Source organism: Aedes albopictus, chromosome 1 (genome assembly GCF_035046485.1).
Source record: "Aedes albopictus strain Foshan chromosome 1, AalbF5, whole genome shotgun sequence".
NCBI classification, from domain to species: Eukaryota; Metazoa; Arthropoda; class Insecta; order Diptera; family Culicidae; genus Aedes; species Aedes albopictus.
In genome coordinates, this window is record NC_085136.1 from 37,664,861 (window position 1) to 37,673,690 (window position 8,830).

Genomic DNA, 8,830 nt, shown 5'->3' on the forward strand with positions numbered 1-8,830 from the left:
AAATCGAGCAGTCTTGCCCGATTTCCCCCTTCGTAGCGACGTTTCTGAATGGATTCGAGCAAAAAGAGTTACTCAGGATTGCTCAAAGTTGCTCCGGATTTCACAGTAACTAGCCCCTAGCTTACCAGCCTTGTGAGGAGCTGATCTTGCATATCGAGCTTGGTTTTATAAACCCATCTTATATATATAAAAATGCAGTGGCATACGTGGGACCGCGCATAACTTGCGAACGGATGGTCCGATTTGGGTCGTCTAAGTTTTGTTCTGTTAGTTTTCACCCAAGGAAGGTTTATGAGGCAAAAAATATGGGAAAATTGAGAGTTTTAGAAAATCGGGTTTTCATACATTTTGAATGGGACTTGGGCTTGGCTAGGGGCTTGAAGCGTCAAAAAACGCAGTAGGCAAGACAAAGTTTGCCGGGGACAGCTAGTTTACAACTAATGACCTTCCTTCCTATCTGGAGATCCATAAGTTATTATTATAACTTTGTTGTACAGATTTTCAGCTTTCGGGGTTGGTATTAAAATACTAGCCTTGGGAAAAGCGTACACTATACTATACCCTATCGCTGAGCATCAACTGTTGTTGAGCATCTTTAACTGGCCTTTGGTTGGAATACGATGGGGATGCAAATTTCCGCTGGTATGAGTGCAATTTATACCATCGTATTCACAGGACTTGTGCTGATTGAAAGAGAGACAGAGAGATCGCTTAGATCTCCGAAAAAAGAAATCCGCTAAATCAACAACATAATGAGGTAATGAGATGGCTTCCACCAGTTTGGAGAAAATTTCTGCTATCCGATTGTCAAGAAAAAAAAGCAAGAGAATTTACGACGATTGAGGGGGTTAGAAGCAAAGGGGTGTAAGTGACAAAAACCCACTTTCGAGTAAATGAGGTTTAAAGTTCTTGACCAATTTTTCATCCCATACAAAATGTATGGAGCTTCAAAATGAACCCAATTTTCTCTGATTTATTGTAATTTTTTCAATCATCGTGAAAACAAGCTTAAAAAAGTTCCTGAAAGCATGAAATCTGAAGAATTTTATGATATGCTCAACTCAAAATCGATAAAATGCTCACTTACACCCCTTTGATTCTGGGCCTCAATTGTGAGATAGAGTTCTCTCGTCGGATCGACAGGACTTCAAACAGGTTGAGAAAAACAGCTCTCCCGCTAGATTTGCAGAACATAGAAAGTGAGAGAATTACGCCAGCTGAGAGAAAGGTTTCTCTCACCGGATCATGACCAGTTATTTGGGATTGTATTTAACTATTCAATGGAAAGACTAAGAAAGCTTGCATAGCTTCCATTGCTGGTTACGCTGATCTTCTCTGGTGCGAGGATAGGAGGAGAGGCACCAATTCTGATAAGGGAGAGGTTCATTGATAAGTGGTAGGAGGCACAGTGTACATCTGAGACAATACAGGATCCTGAATTAATGGATGAATTCGAAAATCATTTCTAAAGTTCCGTTTGTTTAAGTGAGCTTAGCTGGATAGGACCTTAGGAGGGGAGGGCGTGTGGGTTTTTTTGCTAAAGTCTACGCTCCATACAAATATCGAAAATTGTCTATGTACAAAAGTCTACGTTCTACGTTGGAATATTCACAATTTTGTTGTATGAAAGGCCAACAGGGAGTGTGGACCCATAAGTACTTTGACGAATGCGCAATCCACTTCAAGGGTAGAGAATCTCCTTCCAACAAAATGTTCCTATCCCAGCATCCAACAGCTCGCAATACATATTAAGATTTCCGTCTGGTGGTTTGTAACTAAAAAGGTGCGTCAAACTTATCGCAGACTGTTGGAAGACATCATCTACAATAAACAATGTTCAAGAACGTTGACTATAGAGCGAGCACCTCTGTGACTTGTGCCTGGTGACCACGACTCCAGGTCTGAGGCAGGTCTGAGATGGCCTAAAATTAGTCTAGGTAGTTTATGGACAGCACCATTGTATTCGTTAAACAAGAAGCTTTAAGTCCAGTAAAACACACAGATCCTTCATTGTTGTTACCTGCTGTAATGGTTCATCCTTAATTTTTGTTTTTGTGCTCCGGATTGCATTTTTTTCAAGCAGAACGATGAACTAAAAGAGTTATAGATCTTTCAGAAAAGAATCCATGTTGATCTTGAGAGATAATGTTTTACGACTTGAAATAGGACATCATTGATTAGAATTTGAAACAACTTCGATCCAGACCATAACGACGTCACACCTCGATAATTCGCGACGTAACACTTGTCTCCACATGTTATGACTCCTTCCAGCGATCAGGAAATTTTGATAGACGTAGGCTCTAATTGATAATACATATCAGACAGCAAGCGAGGAACCATCTACACTTGCTACGATTTTGAGCATTTTCCCAAAACAAAGATCACTCATGGCAGAAGTTATTCAAATATTTTCCTTAGTTACAACATTTCCGAAAGATCTTCCAGTGGGAAATTGACGAGTTACGTCATAATTAGTTAATTCAAAATTTATTGCTAATGATACACCTTTGGGTTGTAAAAAATCACAGCAAAAGTTTATCCTATTCCTGTCAGAAACGATATGCGTAGTCCCCATCCATGATTCACCAACAATTGCGAACATGCTCTTAGTCACGGAAACGCACCACTACGGTAAGTTCCTTCGCCGTCCACACAGAAGAAATGAGTCACTTGAGCCGATCTCGGCCAAAAATCGCAATTTGCAATTTTACTTCGAAAACGAAAAAAACAACAAACAAACCAAATGGGAACACTCTCACAGTTTCAATGGCCTCCGCGCCGGTCCGGTCGGTCGTCGGTACGGTTTGGTTTTGGTGAGAGCAAACGCGCGTCTCTTCTTTTTGCAGATTCCGTTGCCTCGCGCCGAAGCGGGGCCAAACACAAACCTGTGCTAGGCAGGGAGCCGAGCCCGGTGTGTGGTGGCGGAATAAAATCGACATCGCTCACTATTGCTTGCTGTTGCTGCCTTTATGAAGATGGCTCCAAAACGGAGCACGGATAAAAAGGAAGAAACGAAATACCAGACCAGACCGAAAGTGGGCAAATAAAATATAAATAGTTTGAGGAATCTAACAGTTAATTACAGAGAGCTCTCATTAGCCTAGCTCGCCCTGGCAACGCGATTTGGCCGTTGTCAGGAGACGACGGGAAGGCGAATTTATACGGCTGCCGATACTTCAATTATGCTTGTTGAACCCCCTGATTATTCCAAGTAAGAATAATTGTCAAAGTAGATCGAAGCGCAGAATTCATCATATTGGTAATGTTTATTCGTGCCGATACGTCGCAATGTTCGCAATATATCGACCCAGTTAAGTAGGCTACATAGCGTGGACAAATAAGAACGAATGGTTTCTGGCCACCCCCGAGTATTACGCAAAAACTGATTAGCCAACAGAATCAAGAAGATGACCATTTTTGCTGCTTTTTGCCAAAACTTTTTTGGATTTGGAGTTGGTATTTTCCCAATTTTTATTCATAAGCGCCCCTATCACTCACTTTTGTTTAATAGTTTTCAAATAAAAATCAGACTTTTCCGTAATTCTTCCTTACTCGTGAATACATCGCAACACGTCACCGCCAAACCATGGCGAATACGCTGCGTGCGTTCCAAAAACCTTTGTTGTCCAAAAACTTGGCCCGATTCTGCGCGCTTCCTCCATTCCTCAAACCGCCCACGACTGTGGGTGATCCGGTTAGGATTGGGAGAAAGGAACGCAACTTGCGAGATTTGCGCCGGCGCCGTTATTCAGTGTACATCATAGTAGTGCTCTGAGCTCTCACATACATACCTACTCCGCCAAGAAGACGTTGAAGATACATGGATTTAAATTTCACGAGTCCAGCTTTTTTGCTCTTCTAGTCAGTGATGACGGAGCACGGAGGTGAAGGCGATTCAAGCAGCGTAGTCGGCCGACGTTGTGCTACAGTGTGGCAATAATCTCAGTGCGCGGAATCATTATATTTAGCAGCATCCATCTCCAGAGTAGTGTGGCGCTCGCTCGAGTGCACAAGGTCAAATGTTACAAGTGTGACTTGGCGATTCTCGCGGGTGACTCTACAAGGCCCTAACGGCCTGCCCAGCAGCACCTACAACAAACAGTCTCATATGTTTGCTTTCTATTAGATAACTTACCAACGCGGCTGATGGCTACCAACAGACGATGTTTGTGTGTAGTGTATTCTACAGCGCGGTGGCTGCCTGCCTGCCTGATGTGATAAGTGTTGTGTATGGATGGAACGAGCAATGGAAGTTTCGGCATGAACCGCGATGTGCGCGCGGGTTCGATTTCATGATCGGATGCCATTCCCACTTACGTCGTCGCATCGTATCGCCAAGCAAAAGCCGTGCGCTGTGGCGACTCGGCCACGATCGACCAACAACAACAAGACTGTCCGTCCGTCCGACTCACTGCACTATACGGCGCGGCGTCTCAAGTGTATTGGTGAGCTCGATCGCTGCACATGAATGATTAGCGCTTCTCATTAATAATGGTATGGAAATGCAATAGGCTAATCGCGAAAACGGCAAGGTATCATCACTCAATCACCTTCAACAGCGACGGTGCGGTGGTTCAATGTGATTCCTGGAAAATACGATCGTTTGGGGGTTTGGGTTGGTAGAAGGCAACCAGTGGTAAGTGCAACGCAAGAAATTCGTTTCGAATATCTCGTACAGATACCAATTACTGTTGCTGAAACTTAAAGGAAATATAATTCTTTACTAACTAGAGCTATTAGAACTTTAGTATAGAACAATAGTGCCTACCGTCGTGCGGGGCTTCTTTTTACACTTTTTCGTGATTTTTCCACTTTATGACATTATAACTCCCAGAGTAGTGAATGGATTTCCACAATTTTTACACATAATAATTGTGAGTATGTATGTAGGATGTATGCAAAATTTGAACTACATAAATCCATCAATAAACAAAAAAGTTGTTCATACACCAATCGGACACATCTCATATAGAAACAGATGGGGGCTACTTTGGACATTTTTATCTAAAACAAAATTGCATTACAAATTCCAGGTTTATTTAGAAAACTACTTTGTACCAATACTGTAGTATACTATATCAGACATGATTTCAATAAATTTATGCGTTTGAAGATGGTTCCGTGCTACCTTTGGTATTATGAGCAGCGTGATATTGCTATATAAATAGCCTAAAAAAAAGGACCATCAATTCTTTATTTGGGTGAAATGGTCATTTATAATGTATAACGATACAAATATTCGATTGTATATGCTACGTTGATATATTTTCAATGAATTGATCAACCCTTTGAAATTTATGAACTGTAGAAACAATGCTTACAGACCAAATGTTCTGATACGTTATGTATATTTTATTGATTTATTCGATGTATTTTCGCGTCCTGCCAAGCAATAAACGGTCTGTTTGAAAAATAAATTCAACCAAATGGAGGGAAAACTAACTATTGCTTCGTAATAGTCTCAAAGACATCAAACAGATTTGAACCATATTTCGAATTCAAAAAATCCATATTCGAAAGTGTCCAAAGTAGCCCCGCATTTCAAAAGTAACACCGCACGACGGTACCTACTTCTACAGTTATCAATAAATTGATCATTTCAGCATACGTGCATTGTGTGGCAGGCACGACCACGGTGTACAGAAGGTGATACATTCCCGAAATCTGACAGCTTCTGATGACGTAATTCAAATCGTTCATAGGCGATCTAGTACTCAACACTAATTTGATCAACGTGAAAGACGATAAGAACGACGTCACATGTTTACATCCAAAATGGATGTTTACATAGGTTACTAGCCTGCCTTGTAATCTTTATGCTGTGGGCACGATGATATTTCTGAAAAAAAATGTTGATTTCTTCATGAAGGTGCCTACTCTTCCGTGGCCTACAAAAAAATTTAGACCCAAATAAGTTAAGCCAATTTCCCTTAACAAGACTGGACCAGACCGAAAATTGAATTTAGATATCTTCAAAATTGTCGTGTTTAAAAGCTGAACAGTAACAGCAACGACTATAAATAATTCATGATATTTGAACTAGATGTCTATGCGTTTGAGGAAACAAAACTCCTCAGATTTTCTAGGCTTCTCTGTCGGAATTAGAAATAGAAATACACTAGAACTCCAATGGCGCTGTAGTCACTTTTCCTATTCAATTTAATTAATAACTTTAATTATAATAAGTGGTTGTTTATATGTGTCCTTCTTGTAGAGGATCTTTAGTTTTGGTAAACAAAATTAATTTGACACTTCTAGGACCGCTACTGACGCTGTAAAGACGTGGCAAACTAGATGTTAGTCACACGAACAGTCGCGACATTGGGCTTCTGTGGCTAGTTATTCTAATGAATTAGACGACAAACTATTAGCCATAGTAAGCCATGAAATATGTACAAATAGAAAATAGAAAATAAATTTGTCATTCTTGTTCCAGCTGCCAACTGAAGTAGTTAGGCGCCGTCCACAAATTACGTAACGCCCTAGGGGGAGGGGGGAGTACGGCCAAGTGTTACGGCCCATACAAAAATTTAAGGATTTTCATACAAAAAAGCGTTACGGAGGGGGGAGGGGGGGTCGAAAAATGTCGATTTTAGCGTTACGTAATAAATGGATGCTGCCTTAGGTCTCTGGCTCTCACCATATCCTACCAAAAGGGTTTGGGCCCAGAGAGTTCAGATAGTGAAGAACATATATTTTCAAGACTCAAAAGAAAAAGTTTAAACTACAACAATCACAAAAAAAAGTGTCTTCAAGTTCACTTCAAGATGGCCAACTCGACGGAGAATTTCCAGCAAAGCGGAAATGGAGACGCTACCCAGAGCCGGATGCATTTCTGCTTGGCCGTGATAACTGGTCAACGTGGAAATTTGCGGTACTAACGTTCCTAGAAGTGGAAGATTTGTGGGAAGTCGTAAAACCAACGCCGAATTCCGATGGAACCGATCCGGTGGTGGATGCTGTGAAGGACCGAATAGCGCAAGCGGAAATTATTCTCTTGCTCGATTCGGTGAACTACGTGCAGTGCATGTGTGGGAAGCGAAGTCCGCACGGGAGGCGTGGTCGAAGTTGAAAGCAGAATTCGAGGACTCTGGAGTGACCCGGAATGTCGGACTGTTGAGTAACTTCATAACAACCTCCTTGACAACCAGCAACTCCATGCTGCTGCAGGAAATCAGAGTACCATCGTCGGGCGCTGCATTTGCCAGCAACAAGCATGGACAACGGAAAGCAACCAAGCAGAGTGAGAAGCTCAATCCATCTTCAAGCAAGGGTTTGAAGTGTAGGCGGTGTCATAAATTTGGTCGCATTGCCAGGGATTACTCGTCAAGAGAGCAGCAGAAAAGCGACGGAAATGCCTGGTGTACGGTGATCTCTGCGATTCAAGAGGACGACGACGATTGGTACTTCGACTCGGGGTATAACGACTCAGGCTCTTGAAAAATCTACCAAGTTCGTTGGTACAGTTGTAGCCACAAACCGTGGAGCGCTGAAGATTATTGCGAAAGGAAGCATTAAGTTGAAACCCAGCTGCTGCTCGGACGAATCAGCAATCACGGTTAATAAAGTACATTTAATTCCAGATTCGTCAACCCGAGCGGTAACGTTATTGCGACTTGTAGTAGGAAGCGTGGCCTGTTCAAGCTGGACTTGGTACAGTCATCACGAGCAATGGCACGTGCGTCGATCCAAGAGGCTTGGTCACATTAACCACGACAGTCTACAAAGGATGAAGCGTGGATCGAATACACAGAGCTGCTCCGGAGCAACGACAAGTGCAAGGTATGTGCTATGGGTAAGCAGACACGTTTGCCGTTTAGCAAATCCGGTTCACGACCGCCGGATCTACTCAAGCTGGTCCATTAGGAGATCTGTGGTCCGACACAAGTCAAATCGCTGGATGGCAGCTTCTACTACTTGACCTTCACGGATAGCGAGTCTGATCGAATCTTCGTACACTTCCTGATTGAAAAATCAGCACAGAGTGTGTATGAAGAATTTGAAGAGCGACACACAGGGACGAAGCTTAACACGATACGAACCGATAATGGCAAGGAATTTACGAACCAGATGCTGGAGGACCATTTGAAGCGTCTGGAAATCCGTCACCAAAACACGGCGGATCTGAGTAAAATGGTCTGGCAGAGCGAAAAACATCATCGAACGAGCGCGGTGTATGCGTTTCGAAGCGGTGCTGCCGAAAGCGTCTTCGACTGAAGCAACAACAACGGCCGTGTACCTCATAGATCGGACGCCAACCAAGGGACACTCAGCGCCATCAGAGGGATTTTGGAGCATCAGGAAGCAGAGGCGCCTCGTCCATATGTTCGACCTGTTCTTGGAACGGGTATAGGCTGAGAATAAAAATTGTAAAATAATCTTCAAGTAGATATAGCGCATTTAGTTCACCACTGGACTATCGCACTAGTTTTCACGAGTGCGAAAACGCTAATAAAAGTGCGCGATTGCATCAAATCAACTCGGTGTCTTCAGAGCACTTGTTCTCCATAGTTTGAAGAAATAGTGCGCCGAAGACATCAACCTGATTTGATGCAATCGCGCACTTTTATTTACGTTTTCGCACTTATAATGTCGCAGTTCGCAGTCCAGTAGTGAACTAAATGCGGTATACCTATACTAAAAGAATAAACTAAATTTAAAACCCTCACCGCACACACCCCATAACAACTTGCACACAAGGCGCAAACATCGTTCCCGGCTTTTGGAGAACGAAAGACGACTCCAAGCCATCCACCGGCAAAAACCATACAGCAAGAGCATGCGAGAGCCAACCTTGCGCAGCTCTCTCTTGCTTGACTCTTCGAAA